This window comes from Bubalus kerabau, chromosome 4, assembly GCF_029407905.1.
Source record: "Bubalus kerabau isolate K-KA32 ecotype Philippines breed swamp buffalo chromosome 4, PCC_UOA_SB_1v2, whole genome shotgun sequence".
Lineage (NCBI taxonomy): Eukaryota > Metazoa > Chordata > Mammalia > Artiodactyla > Bovidae > Bubalus > Bubalus kerabau.
The window spans coordinates 31,941,625-31,966,964 of record NC_073627.1 but is presented as its reverse complement, the minus strand read 5'-3'; the positions used below and the strand labels follow the sequence as shown (position 1 = coordinate 31,966,964).

Below are 25,340 nucleotides of genomic sequence, written 5' to 3'. Positions count from 1 at the left end.
AATGAAAGTCTCATAAAAAGAGTGAAGTTTTGATCCATGTGACAACAGGGGTGGACTTCAAAAACATTATACTAAAGGAAAGAAGCCAAACACAAAGATCACATGTTGTATGATTCCACTGATAGGAAATATCCAGAATAGCATCTCTGTACATTCAGAAAGACACTGATGGTGGCCAGGGGCTGGGTGTTGGGGAATGGAATTTCCTTTTCAGTTCACTTCAATCAGTCATATCCAACTCTTTGCGACCCCATGGACTGCAGCACGCCAGGCTTCCCCGTCCATCGCCAACTCTGGGAGCTTGCTCAAATTCATGTCCATCGAGTCAGTGATGTCATCCAACCATCTCATCCTCTGTTGTCCCCTTCTCCTCCTGGCCTCAATCTTTCCCACCATCAGGGTCTTTTCAAATGAGTCAGTTCTTCACATCAGGTGGCCAAAGTATTGGAGTTACAGCTTCAACATCAGTCCTTCAAATGAATATTTAGGACTGATTTCCTTTAGGATTGATTGATTTGATCTCCTTGCAGTCCAAGGGACTCTCAAGAGTCTTCTCCCTTCCCAGTACAAGGTAGTATTTTTAAAAAGATGTTGAACTTGAGATCATTAATCCAGCTACAGGGAAAGGGAACTCCTAAAGTCTGCTCTCTGCTCTATTTAAATGAAGATCTGCAATCTCAGTGCCTTTGTTTTGTAACCCAGAAGGAGGCTTTTCTGGAAGTTCTGCTTCCTAGCACTGTTCTGCTAAATCCCTAGCTGACTACTGGCTTTTTGGGTTGAGGGTAGCTTTGCTGAGTCTATTTGAACAGGTCAAGCTAAAGATGTACATTAAGTGAGTGTAAAACATGTGCTCCCTTTGTGAGGAGTTGGGAAGGAGAGGAAGAGGGTTTTGTATGTGCCTCCACCTATTAAAGCCTTCAGTTCTGACTTTCTTCTTGAGATTACTCAAGAGATGTTTATTGAGCACCTACAGTGTGAAGCTGAAGCTCCTATACTTTGGCCACCTGATGCAAAGAGCTGACTCATTGGAAAAGACCCTGATGCTGGGAAAGATTGAAGGCAGGAGGAGAAGAGGATGACAGAGGATGAGATGGTTGGATGACATCCCCGACTCTATGGACATGAGTTTGAGTAAACTCCAGGAATTAGTGATGGACAGTGAAGCCTGGCATGCTGCAGTCCATGGAGTCACAAAGAGTCAGACAGGACTGAGCAACTGAACTGAACTGAATTGAACAGTGCACCAGCCACCGTGATTGCTAATAGATGTTTCATGAGCCTCCATGTGGTGCAGTTTCTGCCAGTCAGGAGTTTACTTTTTCTTTATTCCAAAAAGATGCAATAATTTTTAAGCTCTCAACTGTGAAAGCTGTGGGTTAAAGCAATCTTGGTTTTCTTGTCAATAATAAAGACCCTCAGCCTCCACTTCCCTATTTTCTATGCTCATATTTATTTTCCATTAGGGATTTTCAAGGCTTGTAGCCTCTGAACTGGTTCTGGGGACGAGACCTGGAAAGAAAGGGAGTGTGGCACCATTTGATTGCCCTTTCCAGCTCTAAAATTCTCCAGGAGCACACATGTGGGCAGGAGGCGAGGGCTTCAGGTGGGAGGTGACCCTTACATTGTGATGGGCAGTCTGGAATGCCCTGGACTCATCCAGGGCTCGCCCAGGGTGGGCTTGCCTGGCTCTGACAAGGAGGACCCCTCTGACATATGCAATGGAGTAAAGCCCAGCACTTGAGAGGGAGCCCTCCCCAAGTCGGGACCGAGAGCTGCTGCACACATGGCTGCCTTTGAAAGCCTTCCAAGACTGCAGTCTGCGTGTTTGCACAGCATGTTGCTGCCATGTTCGCTTAGGGACCTCAGAGCAGCCAGAGCTCAGGCAAAGCAGCTCCCCCTCCATGGTTTGAAGGATGCAGGGCCAGCTAGCTCATCTTCCCTCTCCTTGTTCTGTGAAGGCTCCATTTCCAGGCACCTTCCAGCATCTCCAGTCCTGCCTCTTCATAGTGTCCAGTCCAAGGGAAAAAAGCCTGCTTCTCTGGTGCCTCAAAGGCCCAGAATAGAGGTCCACAGGCTCCGACTGTGGCCTCTCTTGAACCAGTTGCCATGGTCAGATAGTATAAAATGTGCTGACTAGCACATTTCAGTCTAGGTCTGGGATTGGCAAGTAGTGCCATTTTTGCAAATAAAGTTTTTTTGGAACCCAGCTGTGCTCGTTTGTTTATGGCAAGGCTGTGGCTGTTCTGTGCTGTGGTGGAAGGTTTAAATAGTTGCATCGGAGACTTTATGGCCTGAAAATCCTAAAATATTTACTATCTGGCCCTCTGGAGAAAAAAATTGGCCAACTGGCTGTGGTCAAAATAATGTATTCTACACTTGAAAAGTAGAGTTGGAGTCAACTCCACCCAGAGCACATGGGCTGAGGGAAGTAAATGTTTCCCAAGAGGGTCTCCCAAAGAACGCTGACTCACCACAGGAAGGGGACAAGATTGGTGAGTGCTTGTTTGACAAAGGTCTCTATGGTGTGAATTAAGGTAGGCATCCTGCATGTTGTCATTGGCTAGGAGTTTGTTGGACTCTATTTCTGGAAAAGCCAGCATGGTTTAAACTTTTTGGGAAGATTTGCTTTCTGGATCATGAGAAAGACATTAATATTACTGGGCTGTAGATGGCTATCTGGATACTGTTTTGAATTTTAAGCCCTTACTAGGAGGAAGTGTATTGGTGATCTAAAGTAAGTCTAGGCATAGATGACCATGGAGATGATGTAGAAGATAGGTCAAGAAGTAAACATGTCAGAAAATATGCAGGTGATCAATTGATCGGGGCCTCCCCAGGTGGCACAGTGGTAAAGAATCTGCCTGCCATCGCAGGTGATAAGAGACGCAGGGTCACTCCAGGGTCAGGAAGATTCCCTGGAGTTGAAAATGGCTATCCATCCCAGTATTCTTGCCTGGAAAATCCCATGGACAGAGGAGCCTTGTGGGTTTCAGTCCATGGGGTCACAGAGATGGACACAACTGAAAGACTGAGCATGCAATTGGTTAATCATCTATATTGTCAAACTATTACTGACTTAGTGCTTACCTAGAGGACATTCCTTAGTGGCTAACATGGGGACAATATAAGGCCTGGTCTTCTTCAGTATTTTAAGCATTTCGGTTGAAAAAAAAAATGCCTGCTTATGAAACCTGTTGGGCATAGCAAATATATTGGATGGTGACATGAAATTTTATGTTTTCTGGTCAGCAAAAATAATAGGTTGAAAGGAATAAATGGAGATTTGTTAGGAATAAACATCAAGCTCCCTGTTGAGGTGAAACAAACAAACACAAATATAAAACACTTGTGCAATATACACAGGATGGCAGAGACCCGGTTTAATGTGGTCCACATGAAAAGCACCTGTACTGTGTGGCTGACCACAAATTCAACACGAGTCAGCAGAAAGAAAATTAAAAAATAATGGTGAGGAAAGGCGGTCTTTCAAAATACGGTGCTGGGTCAATTGAGTAACTGTATGGAAAAAGAAAACGATCTTGACCCCTAACTCACACCATACACGAAATCAGTTCCAGATGGACTGCAGATAGCGTGAAAGGTAAAACAATAATGCTTTGAGGAAAGGGCAACTCAAAAGAACACCTTCATGACCCTGGTATAGAAAAACATACTTATTTTACCAGAGTACAACAAGTACTAGCCTTGAAGGGGAAAAAAAAAATAGAATTATTTTAAAAATTAACAACTTAAAAAAAGAAACCAAAAAATAATGAGAAGGCAACTAACAGAGTGAGAGGAAATTCTATTTGTCATCCCTGGCCCTATTTGTCCACCCAATGAATGACTTTTGGCCACTAAAAGAAGAAGTTCTTCAAATCAGTACGAAAAGAAAACCCAATTTAAAAATGGGCAAAAGACTTGGTCAGACAGTTCATAAGAGAGAATATTTAAATGTCCACTAAGTATATAAAAGATGCTTCTCTTCATTAGTCTAAAGAGAAATGCAAATAAAAATTGTTATGTGTTATGGTCATAGCACCCCCTCCAGTGCTGCTAAAACCAAAAGGCCTGACAATGCCAAGTGTTGGCGAGAACAGGCAGCAGCACAGCTACTTGAAGGGTGATTTGATGCAATGGCTTTGTAAAGTGTTTTATAGTCTCAACTGAAGCACGGAGTCTATAACTTAGTAATTGGATCCATAAGAATACACCCAACAGGAATGCAGACACAGGGTCACCAAATCATAAATGCTAAAAGGTTTGTAGCAGTGTTATTGGTAATAGTCAAAATGTATTAATATCAATAGCAAAGTCTGCCTACCATGGAATGGATCTAGAAATTGTGCAATATTTACACAACAGGATACTGTAGAGCAATGAGATTGGACCATTGACAAATGGCCAAATCTCGCAAACATCATGTTAGTGAAATAAGCCAGACACAAAAGCAGACACGCTGAGTGTTCCATCTACATAAAGCACAAAAGAGGCAGAAAGAATCCAGGCACAAGAACTCATGATATGGCTTCCCTGGTGGCTCAGTGGTAAAGAATCTGCCTGCCAACACAAGAGATGTGGGTTCGATCTGAAAAGATCCCACATGACTTGGAGCAGCTAAGCCTGTGGTCCACAACTGTGGAGCCTGTGCTCTAGAGCCTGAGAACCGAAACTACTGAAGCCCGTGAGCCTGGAGCCTGTGCCCTGCAACTACAGAGTAGCCCCTGCTCACTGCAACTAGGGAGAAGCCCACTGGCAGCAATGAAGATCCAGTGCAGCCCTAAATAAATAAGTAGGTAAATAAATAAAATTTTTATAAAAGAAATAGAGCTTGTCCCCTGGGAGGGGGTGATAACTGGGAGGGGTCTCAAAGGAGAACACTGGGATTCTGGAGAGCTCTGCTTCTTGATCTGGTGTGTTAGCGTGGGGGTTTTCAGTTTGTGAAACTAAATTGAGCCACGCATTTATGACATATGCACCGACTGTATTTATACAGCACACTCATTACTGTATCCTCAGGGGACTGGTTCCAGGGCCTGCCTCTGGTACCAAATCTGCACATGCTCAGGTCCTACACTCTGCCCCCTGTATCCACGGTTTCTGTGTATTCAACCAACCTTGGATCTTCAACACAGAGCATGATCCTTGGCTGGTTACATCTGTGAAGTAAAGCAGCGTGAGATGAAGCTGGAGAGATGGGTGGGGATCGTGGGAGACTGGGCAGCACACAGGAGGGCAGCAAGTGGCTGCTACTCAGCCACAGGCCTGAGCTGACATGTCAGAAGTGACTGGCATTGCCAAATCTTCCAATATTTCAAGGGAAAAATGGATCTGATTTCCAGCTGAAATCATATTACGACTAGTTTTTAAAACTAAAGTACTTAATTTAAAAAACATCTACGTGAGGAAAGAGTCTGAAAAAAAAAATGGGTATATGTATCACTTTGGAGACAAAGGTTCAACTAGTCAAAGCTACGGTTTTTGCAGGAGTTGTGTATGGATGTGAGAGTTGGCCCATAAAGAAGGCTGAGGGCCAAAGAATTGATGCTTTCAAACTGTGGTGTTGGAGAAGACTCTTAAGAGTCCCTTGGACAACAAGGAGATCAAACCAATCAGTCCTAAAGCAAATCAATCCTGAGTATTTATTGAAAGGACTGTTACTGAAGCTGAAGCTCCAGTACTTTTGGCCAGCTGATGCAAAGAGTTGACTCATTGGAAAAGACCCTGATGCTGGGAAAGTTTGAATGCAGGAGGAGAAGGAAGCGTAGAGGATGAGGTGGTTGGATGGCATCATCAACTCAATGAACATGAATTTGAGTAAGCTCCAGGATATAGTGAAGAACTGGGAAGCCTGGTGTGCTGTAGTCCATGGGGCTGCAAAGAGCTGGACACGACTGAGCAACTGAGCAACTGGACAACAGCAACAATGTATAACCCAATCACTTTACTGTACACCTGAAGCTAACACAACATTGTAAATCAACTCTTCTCAATAAAAATTAAAACAAACAAACAAAATGTCTCTTGGACAGGTGGGGAGGGAAGTGTTCCTGGCAGAGTTAGTGGCTGGTGCAAAGGCCCTGGGGCAAGAGCAGCAGGGGCCAGCTGTAGGAGCAGTGAGGAGAGAGGTCAGTGTGACTGGGGTGGGAGAGAGTGAAGGACAGGGAAGCCTGGCACACTGCAGTCCATGGGGTCGTAGGAAAAGAGGTCCCTGGGCCAAGGCAGGTTAGGGAAACACAGGGTCTAATCGCTCGCATACCTTGTTACACCAGACAGAGGCTTTGGAATTTCCAAGCATGTTGGGGTCCATTGGTGGAATGTGGGTAGGAAGATGATGTCCAGTTTTCTCTTCGCTTTGCTGTTTCCTCTTTCCCTCCTTCTCCGACTGTGCCTCAGGGCTGCCAGGAATTATTCTGTCCCACGGAGGGCTCTTAAGGTCTAAGAGGCTGCAGACATCTGGAAGTACTTTTTCATTTGAAAATGACAACTCAGATGCCCATTCATCTGAATGGAAATAAATAGCTGAGAGTCAGTCATTTGTAAAATAATAACAATAATATCTGTGCACACTCTTCTAAACAAACCAGTTTATTTTGTCATCTCTGTTGTTTATTAGATAAAGAACGAATGAGACACTCTTTTAATGGATGTGGCGGTTTTGAAGGTACCATTTTCTGGAGAGATGATAAGAAGCTGGAGAGAAGAGATCTGATGAAAGGAATCGTGTGAATAGAATTTTCCAGACTCACTTGCCTCATTACTTAGTATAGATGCCTCCTCAGGCCTTACATTCTGTTGCTTGTTAATTTGGGTTTATAGTACCTTGGGTTTCCTGCTTTCCCCTGCTTTAAAAGGCATTTTAATGGGAAACTGGAAACAATTTTAGACTGAAAGGCGGGGCCTTACTTCTAAAGAAATTTGTCCGTGGCATGTTAACCCACTTAGCATCCTGAGGGCCAGGGTGATTCACAAGGGTGGGGATGAAGCAGTTGAAGGGGAACCCATGTAAACAAGTCTGGGATCCAAAGAGCCCAGTTTCAGAGTGAGGACCACCCCGGACCAGAGGTTAATTGTAACAGAAATGGGATATCTGGAGCCTAGTTAAGGAAATGAAACTGTAACTAAGTTAATGAGACATCAGAATGTTACCAGGCACACGTTAACTGAGGCTTGGCAAAGAGGGCCCTGAGTCTTGTGTCTGAGTGGAGGATCCTCTGCCTCCTGAGTGAAGAAACCTCCATGTAGCTGGAAGGAAACAGAGGTTCAGAGATAACGGACCCTCTGGCTTTTGTCAAGTCTCAGGATGGTGACCAGAGCAGGGCAGCCAGGCATCACGGTTTGAGGGCTCCTGAATGAATTTAAACAGAACCCCATCTTCCAGTGATAGACTGAAAATCAGTACAAATGGAGTGATGAGATTACAGTTCAGTTCTGCTATCTTGTAATGGTGGGAACTCTGCCTCATTTCTTTTTTCTTCATCTCTTCAACAAATATTTATGGAGTGTCTACAATTTGATAAGCATGAGCCTGGGTCCATGTAAACAAATAATTAAAATCGTTGCAGACAAGTGTGAGAGTAGAGGACTGAAGATATTCCCTGGGGAAATGCAGACTTGGATTTATCACTTATTTACACTTAGTTTCTTGCGACTGTAACAAAAGATAGTCTTTTCAGAAACCAAGAAATTGATTTTTCTCTTTGGTTCTTTCTGGGCATCTGTTTCCAATAAAATAGAAGGGTTTAGCCTTCTTAGGGAAAGTCACCTGTGTGGCTGGCACCTGTTGGCATCTGGGGGATGGAGGCAGAGGAATTTGATAAGGCTTTTGGCCGGAAGTATCCAGTTTTATAAAGGTATGACTTCAATCTATTGGGGAGAAACAAATGGCAATGAGCTTCACGCATGGTGGTGATGATAGAGACCATTCCAAACAACGCCAGGGTGACTTCTTTGGACTTCAGTGGAGGTAACAGAAAAAGTCATACATTGGTTTTCTTTCTTTTTCTTTTGGCCTCGTGGCATATGGGATCTGAGTTCCCCGACTAAGGATCGAACCTGTGCCTCCTGCAGTGGAAGTTCAGAGTCCTAACCCCCGGACCACCAGGGGAGTCCCTACACATTGGCTTTCCTGAAGGAATCTGCAGTTCATCTTAACTTTTACCCATGTCTTCTTCCATAAAGATGACCTGGTGCTTTTCCTTTTCTTTTTTTCCCCAACACAAATAATTAGTAATGCATTGTCCATAAAACGCAGCTCGGAAGTTAATAAGTCACACTATCAATATCAAATACGGGCTTCCCAGGTGGCACTAGTGGTAAAAGAACCCGCCTGCAGTGTAGAGACATAAGAGATGCGGGTTCGATCCCTGGCTCAGGAAGATCCCCTGGAGAAGGGCTCAGTAACCCACTCCAGTATTCTTGCCTGAAGAATCCCATGGACAGGGGAGTCTGACAGGCTACAGTCCGTGGGGTTACAAACAGTCGACACAACACTGAAGCAACTTAGCATGCATGCATGCATCAATATCAGATAACTCCAGATAAATCTTTTGGGAAGGAAAAGTACCAGTATCTATTACAATTAATACATGAATACATTCTTTTTTCTGAAAGACCCAAACACTAAAGCAAAGTAATGCACCAGCATCCCCCGATGCTAACCCAGCCCAGGGCACGCCTCCCTGCTGTTCTGCTTTTCTTGGCTATTCTTGACCATTTTCTCTTCCTCCTGAACTTTAGATTTTGCTTGTTATATTCCATCAAGTTGCACTGTGGTTTACATAAGAATGATTTGAATTTGTGTATTAATTTGGGCAGCACTTAAATCTTCCCAATACAAAATGCTCTTGTGCAATAAATGACCTATTTCTCCCCTTATTTAATTCATCTTTTATGTTTCTTGGTGCTATTTTATAGCTTTATGCATCTGGGTGTCAGGCATTACTTTTAGGTATTTGATGTTCCCTGTAGTTGTGGTAAATAAAATGTTTTTTCCCTAAAAGATTTTCTAGCAAGTTGATACTGCTGTGTGGAATTGTTGTCTGTTGACAGTGTATCCTTCTGCTCTGCTGAGCTCTTTTATGGACCTACTAGTTTGGGGCAGATTCTTCTAAATATGCTAAATAGATAATATTATCATTTGAAATTAGGGAAAGTTATTTTTCCTCTCTTCCCCAATATTTCAATATCTGTTTTTCCTTCTGTAAATGCATTGATGTGACAGTACACTGATTTGCAGTTGGTGACCGTGAGAGCAGACATTCTAATTTTAATCTGATTTTAGAGAAAACTTAATTTGATATTTTGTATAGTTTTCTGACAGTTACTCTTTATTAGATTAGGAAGCTTTTTTCATTACTAGTTTACTCAGGATCTCCTCCCTCCCACCCTCCCTCCTTCCTTTCTTCCTTTTTCCTCCTTCCTTCTCAGTAACAGCTTTATCTCAGTCTTAGCTGTCTGCTGCTGCCCCAGTGGCTTACTGGGAAAAGAATCTGCCTGCAATGCAGGAGAAACAGGAGATGCAGGTTCATTCCCTGGGTCAGGAAGATCCCCTGAAGGAGGAAATGACAACCCACTCCAGTACTCTTGACTGAAAAATCCCATGGACAGAGGAGCCTGGCGGGCTGCAGTTCATGGGGTCACAGCTTTAACGGGATCAAATTCACACACCACACCATACTTGGATTCAAAGTGATCACTTCAATGGCTTCTAGAATATTCATGGAGTTTTGCAGCCATATCACCATCAACTTCAGAACATTTTCAGTTCAGTTCAGTTCAGTTCAGCTCAGTCGCTCATTCACGTCCGACTCTGCAACCCCATGGATTGCAGCACGCCAGGCTTTCCTGTCCCTCACCAACTCCCAGAGCTTGCTCAAACTCATGTCCATTGAGTTAGTAATGCCATCCAACCATCTCATCCTCTGTTGTCCCCTTCTCCTCCCACCTTCAATCATTCCCAGCATCAGGGTCTTTTCAAATGAGTCAGTTCTTTACATCAGGCGGTCAAAGTATTGGAGTTTCAGCTTCAGCATCAGTCCTTCCAATGAATATTCAGGACTGATTTCCTTTAGGATGGACTGGTTGGATCTCCTTGAAGTCCAAGGGACTCTCAAGAGTCTTCTCCAACACCACAGTTCAAAAGCATCAATTCTTTGGTGCTCAGCTTTCTTCATAGTCCAACTCTCACATCCATATGTGACTACTGGAAAAACCAAATCTTTGACTAGGTTGACCTTTGTTAGCAAAGTAATGTCTCTGCTTTTTAATATGCCATCTAGGTTGGTCATAAGTTTTCTTCCAAGGAGCATGCATCTTTTAATTTCATGGCTGCAATCACCATCTGTAGTGATTTTGGAGCCCCCCAAAAATAAAGTCTCTCACTGTTTCCATTGTTTCCCCATCTATTTGCCATGAAGTAATGGGACTGGATGCCATGGTATTAGTTTCCTGAATGTTGAGTTTTAAGCCAACTGTTTCACTTTCCTCTTTCACTTTCATCAAGAGGCTCTTTTGTTCCTCTTTACTTTCTGCCATAAGGGTGGTGTCATTTGCATATCTGAGGTTATTGATATTTCTCCCTGCCATCTTGATTCCAGCTTGTGCTTCATCCAGTCCAGCATTTCTCATGATGTACTCTGCATATAAGTTGAATAAGCAGGGTGACAATATACAGCCTTGATGTACTCCTTTCCCGGTTTGGAACCAGTCTGCTGTTCCTTGTGCTGTTCTAAGTGTTGCTTCTTGACCTGCATACAGATTTCTCAGGAGGCAGGTCAGGTGCTCTGGTATTCCCATCTCTTTCAGAATTTTCCACAGTTTATTGTGATCCACACAGTAAAAGGTTTTGGCATAGTCAATAAAGCTGAACTAGATGTTTTTCTGGAACTCTCGCATTTTTGATGATCCAATGGATGTTGGCAATTTGATCTCTGGTTCCTCTGCCTTTTCTAAATTTGGCTTGAACATCTGGGAGTTCATGGTTCACATACTGTTGAAACCTGGCTTGGAGAATTTTGAGCATTACTTCGCTGGCATGTGAGATGAGTGCAATTGTGTGGTAGTTTGAGCATTCTTTGGCATTGCCTTTGTTTGGGACTGGAATGAAAACTGACCTTTTCCAGTCCTATGGCCACTGCTGAGTTTTCCAAATTTGCTGGCATATTGGGTGCAGCACTTTCACTTTCACAGCATCATCTGTTAGGATTTGGAATAGCTCAACTGGAATTCTATCACCCCCACTAGCTTTCCTCGTGGTAATGCTTCCTAAGGCCCACTTGACTTCCCATTCCAGGATGTCTGGCTCTAGGTGAGTGAGAACAATATTGTGATTATCTGGGTCTTGAAGATCTTTTTTGTATAGTTCTTTTGTGTATTCTTGCCACCTCTTCTTAATATCTTCTGCTTCTGTTAGGTTCATACCATTTCTGTCCTTTTCTGAGCCCATCTTTGCATGAAATATTCCCCTGGTATCTCTAATTTTCTTGAAGAGATCTCTAGTCTTTCCCATTCTATTGTTTTCCTCTATTTCTTTGCATTGATCACCAAGGAAAGCTTTCTTATCTCTCCAAGCTATTCTTTGGAATTCTGCATTCAAATGGGTGTATCTCTCCTTTTCTCCTTTGCCTTTTGCTTCTCTTCTTTTCTCAGCTATTTGTAAGTCCTCCTCAGACAAACATTTTGCCTTTGTGCATTTCTTTTTCTTGAGGATGGTCTTGATCACTGCCTCCTATACAATGTCATGAACCTCCATCCATAATTCTTCAGGCACTCTATCAGATCTAATCCCTTGAATCTATTTGTCACTTCCACTGTATAATCATAAGGGATTTAATTTAGGTCATACCTGAATGGTCTAGTGATTTTCCCTACTTTCTTCAATTTAAGTCTGAATCGGCAATAAGGAATTTATGATCTGAGCCACAGTCGGCTCCCAGTCTTGTTTTTGCTGACTGTATAGAGCTTCTCCATCTTTGGCTGCAAAGAATATAATCAGTCTGATTTCAGTATTGACCATCTGGTGATTTCCATGTGTTGAGTCTTCTCTTGTGGCGTTGTTTGCTACGACCAGTGCGTTCTCTTGGCAAAGCTCTGTTAGCCTTTGCCCTGCTTCATTCTGTACTCCAAGGCCAAATTTGCCTGTCACTCCAGGTATTTCTTGACTTCCTACTTTTGCATTCCAGTCCCCTGTAATGGAAAGGGCATCTTTTTGGGTGTTAGTTCTAGGTCTTGTAGGTCTTCATAGAACCATTCAACTTCTACTTCTTCAGCATTACTGGTCTGGGCATAGCCTTGGATTACTGTGATACTGAATGGTTTGCCTTGGAAATGAACAGAGATCATTCTGTCATTTATGAGACTGCATCCAAGTACTGCATTTTGGACTCTTTTGTTGACCATGATGGCTACTCCATTTCTTCTAAGGGATTCTTGCCCACAGTTGTAGGCATAACATTTTCATCACCCCTCAAAAAGAAACCCCACATCCTTTAACCTCCACCCCCAGCGTTGCCAGGAGGAGCGATGATAGTACTGTCTCCTGGGGCTACTGCATTTGGGGCTTTGTGTTGTATTTCTGTCCCTGACACACTTACCACGGCTACCTTCTGATGAGCACACAAGGGGAAGGTGGAAGAGAAATTGCCCCAAATGCAGCTGTGAAAGCACATGCCTCCTTAGACAACTCTGGATCTCCTGCTTCTCATGGCCTTTGGCCCAGAGTCCTTCAGAACTGCCTCGTCTCCTCAATGAGGCTCCTTCTGTGTATATTCTGCGCTGTGGTTTTCTCCTTTGGTGGTGGTTGTTGTTTCTATATGTCAGATCTGATTCTATCTGCTCTGTGTCGTTTCAGAATTCCTAAATCTCTCTGGTCTTCTGATTCACTGGTGACTCCCTATCTTCCCCAACATTGTAAAATGGTCTTTTTGTTCTTTTCTCCTCCTTTTTTGAAATTTCTCCTTGGGCTTCCCTGGTGGCTCAGTGGTAAAGAATCTGCCTGCCAATGGAGGAGATGTGGGTTCGATCCCTGGCCTGGGAGGATCCCACATGCTGTAGAGCCTGTGCACCGCAACTACTGAGCCTGTGCTCTGGAGCCTGGGAGCTGCAATTAGTGAAGCTGGTCCACCCTAGAGCCTGTGCTCCACAGCAAGAGAAGCCACTGCAGTAAGCAGCCCAAACACTGCAACTAGAGAAAGACCTAAACAGCAACAAAGATCCAGCACAGCCAAAAATAAAAATAAAGTAAAGAAATAAATAAGAAAGAAATTTCTTCTTCACCAGGAGTTGGGGAATCATGGATGGTCTTGATACCCTGCCATCAGTTCACAGCTAGTTGACTTTCTGCAAAACTGAGTTTTTTAATTGCAAACTTCTAGAAAATCCTCCCATCGGTTGATTTTTAGCAGTATTTGCAGAAAAGTGGATTTTCCACATTTCTTCGCCAACTTTGACTGATTTTTCTCTCATGCTTCCGCTGTACTTGCCAAGAGTATAATCGAGGAATATCTCTCCTGATTTTAATTTTGTAGTGTCGGCGTCTTCTTGTAAGGATGCTCTAAAGCGGAGAGAACGCTGATTATCAACAAGTGCACACTGAGGACCGTTTTCAGGCTGCTGCATCCACTTGCGCTTGGAGAACCACAGCAATGTGGGAGATATTCTCACAGGCACTGAGGTATTGACGGCAGAGGAGAATATCTTGCCTTACAGCCAAGTGGTATTTCCTGAGTCGAGACATCAATCCACAGATGTGGTGATGGGGCCAGATGCCGTGGAGTCTCTTGATCTTAGGTTTATTAAGTGCTTTTTTCACTTTGTAGGGTGATTAGAGGGCCAGCTCGAAATCACTTGGCGTGTAAGTCCTACAGGGAGTTTAACGATTTCTTCCAAAGTGTTTCCTAGTGATTGCACATGCTCTTAAATTAGTCTCCACCTAATACACCCCCTTTCTGGTCTGGTACCATTTGTTAGGAAGCAAGCATGTCAGAATGGGCTTCTGCTCCAATGAAGGAAAGGTGGGTATTTCAGAACTGCAAATATTCTCAGGTAATAGGGCTTCCCTTGTGGCTCAGCTGGTAAAGAATCTGCCTGCAATTTGGGAGACCTGGGTTTGATCCCTGGATTGGGAAGATCCCCTGGAGAAGGCAACAGCTACCCACTCCAGTATAGTCCATGGGGTCGCAAAGAGTTGGACATGACTGAGCAAATTTCACTTTACTTCACTTCAATAAGGGACTGGCTTAAGCCTCGATGTCCCTGTGTTCTCTCACTTCCTAGAATTGTTTTTCCTTTAGCATCTAAACACCAGTAGACAGTGCCAATCCCAACAGACAGTGTGAAGTTCTGTCTAACTAGCTGTGGGATCTCCTGACAAAAGTAGCCATTTCACAAATCCATCCTTACTGTCCTCTCCCGCCTGACCTCAGTCAGAGCCCCATGCTCTTTGTTCTTGTCCAATCGTGACTAGGCTTTTGGCTGCTTTCTTATCCCCATCTCCTGTCTCCTAATTCCTTACGTGAGTGCTAAGTTGCTTCAGCCCTGTCCAAGTCTGTGCAACCCTATGGACTGTCGCCTACCAGTCTCATCTGGAATTCAATTCCATAGAATTGTCCACGGAATTTTCCAGGTAAGAATATTGGAGTGGGTTGCCATTTCCTTCTCCCAGGGATCTTCCCAACCCAGGGATTGAACCCGCATCTCTTATGTCTCCTGCATTGACAGGTGGGTTCTTTACCACTAGCTCCACCTGGGAAGCAGGCATAACTAAAATCATCAATCACATTAAATAAAACTTTGTCAAAGATGTGAGTCAGAGACTGCTTGTCTTCCAAGATATTTATTCTTTCTTTCTCACTGGAATTACAAAATCCCAAGTGTTGACTGGACACACGATTGGAAGTTAAACTTTATTTCCCAACCTTGCTTTTGGTTTCATTCTGGCCAGGAGAATTTAAGCAGAAGTGATAGAGTAGTGTATGCAACTTCCAAGCTGTGATTGTGAAAGAAAAGTAAAGCTTTCTCTTCCTTCTTTACTTTCTCAGTTTGCTGGCATATGGATGTGTTGGCTGCTGTTGGAGCCACCATCTTGGAGAACAAGTTGGAAGCTGTACATGAACTGAGTTCTGAAAACTGAATTCTCCAAAATTCTGGGGCCACTATATCAGCCTTGGATGCTTAAATGTGAAAGCAATGAGACAGAACTAAATCTCAGCTGGGTTTTAGATGTGGGTCTTTTGGCCTTTGTTGCAAAAGATGAACCATAAATATTGGGATAATGAAAAGGAATAACAGAAGAACATTTAAAGCTGGTTAGTAGTTTTTTTTTTTTTTTAAGATGGAAAAGTAAGGAAAATGTGGGGCCTTTACTAATAGTCTTGGTAAGTGAAGAGTATCAGAGTTAAGCATTAGGAATTCTGAGTTCTTTGTGATTAACCGCAAAGAAAAGGGTTTCTGATGTCCTTCTATATGCTAGCTCTCATCAGGGTCACATACAGACTGTAATAGTAGTAATAAAATGTTATTTTAAAGAATTCCAGAATTTAAATATTCAAATTGCTACAACACAGGCATTATTAAAAAGAAAAGTTTTGAAATTGCCTTAAGACCATATGTATAAGCCATACAATAAAATTCGCCTTACTAATTAAAAGTCACACCTCATTTTGACATATATTGATATTGCCAAACTTGATCCCCCTCCTAAATCATCAGGTTTAGCCCTGGATAACCCTTGGCTCTTTCTAAAATTCAAATCTATCCTCCAAGGATACAGTTGTAAGTCTACTTGAATGATCAAGCCACAGTTCTGAAAATAACGTCAAAGAGAATTTCAGAAGTCGTAGAGCCACAGCCTCCCTAAAGGAAGTATATATCTTTTTAAGACAAGACAAAGGGGTCTGGGAATGGTCTTAAGTGACCATAAAAGTTTGGTAAATTTTAGTGTTTGCCAATAACCAGTTACATTGGCATCACAGCTAGACCGCATTGTAAATTCTACTTTGGTTATCAACCTGATATCATTGATAAAAGCTATGGTGCTACAAACAAGCTTAAGTCTGATTGCACTTGGAATTGAGGATTCAGCAGGTGGCCAACGGGCAGAGACATTTCACACCGAACCTGAATTAGCCTGTAACTCTGCCTTAGAAAGCAGCTTGCCTATAAATATTTCACTCCGCGTCAGACAAAGCTGCAGGGATGTGAAGCCACTTCAGACAAAAAGCAGATAAATTCCTGCTTAACGTCTACCTGATGCTTTATGATTTCTGCCCAGGTTCAGATTTCCTGGATCAAATGTTCCCAAGGCCCATGAGGTCATGTGGTTTCAGAGACATAAGCTAAGCTCGGTGTGTATTACAGAGAAGCCATCGCATCCGGGTGTGACCATTCTGAAGGTAAGTGTTAATCCCAATCTGATTTCATGTGTGTGCAACAGCTGCTGGGAACATTAGGGTCTGCCATCTGTGTCCAATGGAGCGATTTCCTACCACTCAGACTCATCTGGCTCCAAAGTTAATTTAGTGCATATTGGGAAATTCCTGAAACAACATGAGACTTAACACCATTTTCCCATCAAATCCTTGGAGTTTTTGTTGATGTTGAGAAAGCCCGTTGGAGGTGTGAAACTGTAGGACTGGGGAATGGAATGGTTCACTCATAAAATCTGGGACCCTTATCAGGACGGGGGGGTTCTTTCCCCAAGTTAAACACATGTGTTTTTCTAAGAATAAACTCAGTGCCATACACACTTGGAGTAAAATGGTCCTGGAGCATTATGACCCAAATCCTGTGTTCCTGATGATTATTTTCTGTACCAACTTGGTAACCCAAAAGACCTCTCAGATTCAACTTCCTTCTGCAGATGACTTGGATTTATGGTCAACAGTTTTACTCACGAAAGATAAAACTAAACAATTCAAGGAAATCATGAGTTAGAGTTGGCATTTTCTTACCTCTTTTAGAGCAGGGCCCATTTCTCCAAAACTGCTTTCTTTGTTTTCCTCAGTTCTTCATCCCATTCCTTTAGCGTAAAGGAAACATCCGATTGAGCCCATTTATATCCACGTGTGAGTAAAGGAGAGCTGATCTTAGCTGTAAACCACACTGAACATATGAATTTGCCTTTTTAAAAGTGATATTTGGTGCCCAATCTGAGTTTAGTTCACTGACTGGACCCTGTCTTCCAAGCAGCTGCTGAAATATCCATTCTCTGAGTATTCAGAATGATTAGGACAGATTAGAGCTGGTGACCGCCTGCATTTAACTTTCTTCTTTTTTTGGGGGGGGGGGGTATTTTTTATCTTGTAATTTTTTTACTGGCGCATAATTGCTTTATAGTGTTGTTCAGCTTTCATCTTTGATTGATCCAAGTGTATTTTTCTGAACATAAATATTGTTGATGCCACCTATATCAATTGACATTTATTTAATAAAACTTGAGAGGCGTTCTAGCATAGCATTCAGGGTACAAACTGAGGGGTAGGAGCCAAGCTCCTGCACCTTATAAACATGTCATCGTGGGCAAGTTACATGGATCTACCTCAGTCTCCTACTTCTAAGCTCCTCTGTCCATGGGATTTTCCAGGCAATAGTACTGGAGTGGATTGCCATTTCCTTCTCCAGGGGACCTTCCCAACCAGGGCTGGAACTCAGGTCTCCCAGATTGTAGACAGATGCTTTACAGTCTGAGCAACCAGGGAAGTCTCTAACTAGAATATCCGTGCCTAACTCCTAGGGTTGTTGTGAGAATTAGTGCTGTGAACTCATGTTATGTGCATAACCTTGCTGAATACATGGCAAGTGTTCATAAATGTCGGTCATCATTGTAACAGAATTTAATATCTAAACAGTCCTGGTGTCACAAATTTGAATAAATTGCTTAAACACCCATTTGCACATCTATAGAATAAGCATATAGCACAAACCTACCAACATTATGGGACTTCCCAGGGGGCTCAGTGGTAAAGACTCTGTCTGTCAATGCAGGAGACACAAGAGACACTGGTTTGATCTCTGGGTCGGGAAGATCCCCTGGAGTAGGAAATGGCAACCCACACCAGTATTCTTGCCTGGAACATTCCATGGACAGAGGAGCTTGGTGGGCTGCATTTCATGGTGTCACAGAGAGTCGAAATGACTGAGAATGCACGCATCTACATTACAGAAATGCCGTGGTTCCCATAAGACTAGTTGTGTAGAAGTGTTTTATCAACAGTGATGTTCTATGTACTTCAAATTTATTTTCATTATGCTAAGCTCTTAAAAGATCTCTGTAATGAAACTTGTTTGTTCAATTCCTTGGGGTATACCTTCTGAGTAGAAACATAGAAAAGTAGACTCAACTCTTGGCAGAGTAGAGAGAAATTCTTGATGGTGATGGTATTAGGAAGAGATGTGGATGCTGGACGGCAAAACACAGTAAATCTTTATGAGGAGGGATGAGGGCAGGCATGTGATCCAGACTAGGCCACACCGGAGGCTCCTTCAATGGAATTTAATTCTTGGGTAGAGGAACAAGGAAACTGAACACAGTCACGTTCCATCCATTGCAGCCTCCTGAGCACTGAGCCCCTGCTACCGGCAGACGTCATGATCTCTGAACCCTGATCCTTCTAGGACTCCTCTCTCTCCTTCATCTCCCAGCCTGCTCTCCTGCCCTTTTGTCTATTTGGAAAGCTCTTGATCCTTTCCAATAAATTACTTTGAGCCTAAGTCAGATTCATTTCTGTTGCTTGCAACACAGGAGCTCTAACTGATGCCTGCCCTACCCTGTCTTATAAGGGTGGCACCAAAATACCTCGTCTTTCTCCAGCCTCTTCCATGCACTGTGTGTTCTGCTGTGTGCGTGAGCCCCCGTGGCTCGTAAAAGTGCTCCTTTACCAGATCAGCATCTTAGAAACTGGTTATTCATTCTTCCATCAAATACTAACTGAATGTCTAGGCATTGTTTGGGGTGCTGGAGATACATCACTGAAAAAACTAGGCAAATCCTGTGCCCTCATGAGTGTACATCCTTACGGGGGAAGACAGAAGATAAGAACAAATCTGACTCCATATTATTAATAGTCCTATCGCCTGTACGGAGTCACGTTTGCTCTGCACCTTTTGTAAAAGAACGTGGTCTGCATCCTGAAATGTACAGGATAGCCTATTCCCAGGGCTCTGACCTCTAAGAATCCATTCATACAGAGATAAAAAGTTTCAGAACAGAGAATAGCATTTGTCTTGCTGGAACTTTACAGGAACGCTGTGATCTGACCTGCGTGGACAGCTGCAAGAACAAAGGATTCCAACGCTGAGAAGTTTGCAACAACTCACCACGACCCTCCCTCACCTGGCCTTTAAAAGTGCTTTGCTGAAACCCTTTGAGGAATTTGGAGTTTTTGTGGGGCGCAAGGTACTCCAGTTCTCCTTGCACGGCCCTGCAATAAACCTTTCTCTGCTCCAAACTTCAATGACTCAATTTATTTGGCCTCACTGTACGTTGGGCACACAAATGTGCATTTGGTAACAACAATAAACAAAGTATGTGTGTGTGTGTGTGTATGTATGTATGTATGTATAGTCAGATAATGAAATGCCTCAGGAAAATAATGAACTTGAGAAAGAGGACAGAAAGAAGCCAAGATGAGGAGTAGTTGCAATTTTAAGGTATTAGGGAAGGCTGACTGACAGAGGACATTTATGTGAAAGACATAATAGAGAGATAGAAAGCCAGTGGATATCAGCAGGAAGAGCATTTCTTTTCTAAAGTATATTTTGATGTATCACACACTGTTTTAAAATCTTTTATTTATTTATTTTGTTTTTGGTTGTGCTGGGTCTTCGTTGCTGCACACAGGCTTTCTCTTGTTGTGGCAATAGGTAGATCCACTCTCTCACTGTGGTGCATGGGCTTCTCTTGTTGTGGAACACAGGCTCTAGGCATGCAGGCTTCAGCAATTGCCACTCTCAGGCTTTAGAGTGGGGGTTTAGTAGCTGTGGCACCCGGGTTTAATTGCTCCATTGCGTGTGGGATCTTCTTGGCCCAAGGATCAAACCTTGTCTTGCAAAGTGGATGGATTCTTAAGCACTGGACCACCAGGGAAGCCCAGGAAGAGCATTTTTGGTGGAAGGAACAGATAATGCAAAACTGTCCTGATGAAATGTTGCCTCCAGTATTGGAAGGACAAGAAAGCTCGTCTAGATGGAGTGGAATGAACAAGGGAGAAAGCGGCAGGTGTTGAGATAAAGTGAGTAATAGGGTATTTGCAGCAGACAAGCTAGGATCATTGGTAGGATTTTGTTCGTTTGCTTGTCATTTACTGTGAGTGAGTTGGGAAAACATTGGCGGGTACTACAGGCGAGAGACGCATGCTTACCTGTGTTTCTCTTCTGCACCAGCATCTCTTGGTTTTCAAGGACTTTCACCATGTGAGGGTGACCTACCACCATGACCCACGTGTTCTGTCCCTGGCTTTAATACTCTGCTCTAAGCAGACCTCTCTCTTCCCTCCAACCTGGACACTATATATTTCCACACCTTAATCTACTCTCTACCCAAAGCCCAGCATCTATGTGGTGCTGTTTCCAATCCCATCTCCTCCCTGACGTTTTCCTCCATTTAGCCAGGCCACAGCAATCAGACTCTTTCGTGAGCTAACCTCTACAGCCTCCAGCTGAGTTTCGGCACATAACTCTTGTGTTTCACTGACTATTTAATGTATGCCTGCCTTGTCTATCCAAAAACTATAGATTGGAAACTTTTGGAACAAAGGCACCACGTCTTGCCCGTCTTTGTCGCCCCTGGAGAGCACGATGAAAAGGAGTTTCGTGTTACTGGAAACAATCTTTGAGGCTCTCAGCATGTCTGGGTTCTGTTTCAAAGGTTTACAATGGCCCCTTCTTTCCTAGGGGGTCTCAAAAAGTTACAAACGAATGTGTAACTACATGGTTTGCTCAAGTAACAGAACAGAGTTACCGTGTAAGGCCAATCATCACAGTCCATTAAGTCTGAGTTGTTCAGGGAAAAGGGACGTCACGGGCCTTGGTTGAGTAATCAAGGGACTCAAGGCCATGCAAGCCAGGTCCAGGGGCTTTGTCCAGCCCAGGAACAAGCTGTGATTGTCCACCTAACCCCAGTATACGTGCCGGCAGGGACTAGCATTCTTTAAATTTGCAGCTGAATAGTGCACACAGCCTTGTGATCCCAGATCCTGTGCAAGGTTAACTAGCCTTCTATAAACATTAACGCCCATGGGAATGGCGTGCCGTGATTACCCTGGCCCCTAAGTACTTGGCAGTTTACAGAAGGCACTCTACAGGCTGGAGTACAAATGTAATTTGCGTTGCAATGTTTATTGCAGTCACAGTTCTGTAAACAGGCTGCCTGGGCCGAGGACACTGGGTTTGTGTCTTAGTGGGCATGCACCTGCAGAACCAGGGTGAAGAAGCTTCCCCAGACAGACCCCGGCACTCGGACCCCTCCAGACCCTTTGTATTATCTTTCCCCTGTTGCTCACATGAATACCAGGGATGCAAATGAAAAACATCCTACTTTGGGTGAAAAAAACCCAAGGCAAAATCACATTGCCCAACTCTTATTTCCTCTGAAGTCAGAGACACGATATATGCCTACTTCTCAAATTTTTGTATTAGTACTTACTAGAGTCAGATGACTCCAGTTGAGTCACATCTATGCCATTAAATGGGCTTCCCTGGTGGCTCAGATGGTAAAGAATCTGCCCACAATGCAGGAGACCCGCTTTCAATCCCTGGGTCTGGAAGATCTCCTGAAGAAGGCAATAGCTACCCACTCTGGTATTCTTGCCTGAGAAATCCCATGGACAGAGGAGCCTGGCGGGCTATAGTCCATAGGGTCGCAAAGAGTCAGAAATGACTGATCAACCAACACAGGTGCCATTAAGTAATTGTGCAACGTTGGCTAACTCTTGGTGTCTGAATTTGGACAGGAGCTGGGTGAGATGGCCAATTTCCCTGTTTGTTTTCACATTCTATGACTATGTGTTTCTTTGGGCCCTAGCAAAGTGTCTGTCTTATAATAAAGAAATGGGGATTCTAATCCTGATCTCCAGAGCAGAATAAGAACTTTAAACACAATCTATTCTATTCATTTTTTTCTTATTGTAACAATAAGACATGATTCCCAGCATCTGTGACTCTCTTCTTAAAGTCACAGCCACTTACAGACCTGAGACGCACACCCTCATCCTCTGGCCTTTAACACAGAATCTTCCCATTATATTCCAAGCTTTTTAAAAGTGTCTTGTCTAAAATATTTAAACTGAAACTTCACAAAAGAAGCTATCTGAATGATCAGTAAAAGCATTTTTTAAGTGCTCAGCATCATTAGGCATCAAGAAAACACAGCTTTAAACTGGCTAAAGGGAAGAAAAGACAATACCAAGTGTTGATGACCACATGGAGCAACTGGAATGCTCCTCTGTTGCTGGTGGGGATGTACCTGGTACAGCCATCGTGGAGAAGAGTCATCAATTCTTACAAAGTTAAACATGCACTTAGTGTATGACCCAGCCATTCCGTTTAGGTGGTTATCCAAGAAATGTGAGAATGTGTGCACTGAGACTTGCATGTGAATGATCAGAGTGGCTGTATTCAGTAACAGCTGGGCTTCCCTGGTGGCTTAGCTGGTAAAGAACCCACCTGCAATGCGGGAGACCCTGGTTTTGATTCCTGGATCGGGAAGATCCCCTGGAGGAGGGCATGGCAACCCACTCCAGTATTCTCAGGTTCCCCTGGTGGCTCAGACAGTAAAGAATCCGCCTGCAATGTGGGAAACCTGGGTTCGATCCCTGGGTTGGGAAGATCCCCTGGAGGAGGGCATAGCAACTCACTCCAGTATTCTTGCCTGGAGAATCCCCATGGAGGAGAAAAGCCTGCTGGGCTACAGTCCATGGGGTCACAAAGAGTCAGACGTGACTGAGTGACTAAACATATTCAATAAGAGGTCCAGACTGGAAACATCCTAAATAGACATCAACAGGCAAAAATTCTGGTACACCCATCCCATGAAAAACTACTTAGGATTAAAACAGGAAGCAAACAGGTGCTTCCCTGGTGGTCCAGTGGTTAAGACTCCACTGCAGAGGGTTTGATCCCTGATCAGGAGAGTTCTCATGCTGTCTCGTACAGACTAAAAACTAAAAAATAAAATAGAAATGGAAAACAAAGTGTTACAAGCAAGAACACAGGTAAATATAATAGTAATTAATAATGTAATATAGTAATAATATAATCAGGAATATAATAAGTTTAAAAAGTTAGACATTAAGCAGTACATACAGGAGCATCCTCATTGCATGAATTTTTAGAAAAGGCAGATATCACGATTGCTCAGGGCTGGAGCTGAGCTGGGAGGACAGGAAAGGGCATGAGGAGGCACGTGGGCCCTGTACATGTCCTCTACCTGGATTGTGGGGCTGGTAACACAGGCACACATTTGTCAAAACTCACCCCACTGCATTCTTAGCATTTGTTGTTGTTCAGTCACTAAGTCTTTTCCGACTCTCTGTGACCCCATGGACTGCAACATGCCAGGCTCCCCTGTCCTTCACCATCTCCTGAAGTTTGCTCAGATTCATGTCCATTGAGTCAGTATACTGAACATAGGTATGTTCTTTTTATTTATTTTAAACTTTTGAGTTATTTGGCTGTGCTGGGTCTTAGCTGTAGCCTGGGGATCTAGTTCCCTGACCAGGGATGGAACCTGAGCCCTCTGCTTTGGGAGCATGGAATCTTAGCCACTGACCACCAAGGAAGTCCCAACATGGGATATTCTATTGTGTGTAAATTATACCTCAATAAAGTTGTCAAAATAAAACAATGATTTCCTATTGTCACAGGGCAGGCGACAGGGAGACTGGATGACATGCCCTGCTCTCCTTGTTGTCCTCACAGGCCCCCACACCCTCCAGACCCAGCCTGGCCACCACTTTCACATGTCCCTTAGACTAGAGCTGGCCCCAAGCCAGGGAGGAGGTGGAAAAATCACTTTACCACATTTATCTCATGTGGAAAGCCTTGTTCAGCTCACCCGAGACGTGTTTATAAATCCACATTCTATTCCGATTTAGATTTCATTTTAAAGGAAGCGAGCTCTTCAGGGAGCAGACACTCCAAGAGGAGACTGGGTGGACCCAACAGCAGGCAAATTCGGGGTGTATATCTCAGGGAGGTGGAGAGATCCCCATAAGGACTGAAATTCCCTGAGGCTACAGGTTGAGGCGATGGCAAGGAGAAGCGAGAAGGCAGTTACTGTGGTCCTTTTGATGCTGCAAATACTGCCTTGACCTTGAATCTCTGTTGGTTTCTCACTGTGGAAGAAAGAGGCTCTTTAATAAAATGTAAGTGATATGCACCAAGGATCCAGGTTTGTAAATTGATGCACCAGATGCTCAGGGATGCGAAGGTTTTCTTGGAGGAAGTTCAGGGTCTGGTCTAAAGAGAAGTCTGTACAGTAACCATGATTCAACCCTGCTCTAGGCCTCTTAGGTGGAGCTGGAGCCCTCGGGGGCTTCATAAAGCCCAGGCGCTACCCCCCAACCTGCCTCAGCCCTCCTGGCTCCAACACCCCATTTCTTCCAGGCACGGACTTGCTCCTGCCCTAGCCAGACCAGCCAGCTCACAGGCTCTCCCTCCCCTGGACAGGGACAGGAATGGATGGATGCTGAGGGCAAACTAGATGCCTCTGTTTGCAAATTGAAACTCTAGAATACTGTGTATAGCGAATAGGACCCGTTTTCAAATGTCATCCCAGATATGTAATAATGAGTGCTCAAAGTACGACCAAAGGATGGAAACGGGGTAAAGCAAACCCAAGTCATTCCTGACATTGACATTAGCATCATACGGGTCATATCTTTATGACAAAGTGGATTATCAGGTGAGTCATATTTCTAAAGCATCATCTCTATCATTTACTCTCCTCAAGAATCTTCAGTAACTCCCTATGGCCTCTTGGAGATAAGGGAAATCCTGGCTCTGTCCCTGTACAGAGCATCGGGGATCCAAGGTAATATGGCCCTAAGACGGCCTGAGCCTTACATAGCTCACCCCACACCTCGTGAGAGCCACATCTGTGACCTGGATGCCCCAGTGACCTGGACCTGCCAGAACCATCAGTCCCAACGGATACTTTTCAATTCCCTCTCCCACCAAAGAGGACCTTTCAGAATCCTCTTTACACATGAAAAAGAATAAGTAATGTACATGAATGACTGAAACTAACACTAATCATGCCAATCAACTGTACTCCAATAAAAATAAAAATTAAAGAAAAGAATCCACTTTATCTACATCACCTCTCCCCACCCCCCTCTATACAC

At 43.7% G+C, this 25,340-nt stretch overlaps 1 long non-coding RNA gene across 1 annotated transcript in view; it reads left to right on the top strand.

The window, feature by feature from the left end:
• LOC129651305 (uncharacterized) overlaps nucleotides 1-19,455 on the top strand; it is a 29,422-nt gene extending 9,967 nt beyond the window's left edge. The window contains exons 2-4 of the long non-coding RNA XR_008714094.1: nucleotides 13,527-13,672; nucleotides 16,271-16,391; nucleotides 19,239-19,455. This is a non-coding gene — a long non-coding RNA (uncharacterized LOC129651305). The remainder of the gene's footprint in view (nucleotides 1-13,526; nucleotides 13,673-16,270; nucleotides 16,392-19,238) is intronic.
• Nucleotides 19,456-25,340: the final 5,885 nt, after the last annotated feature.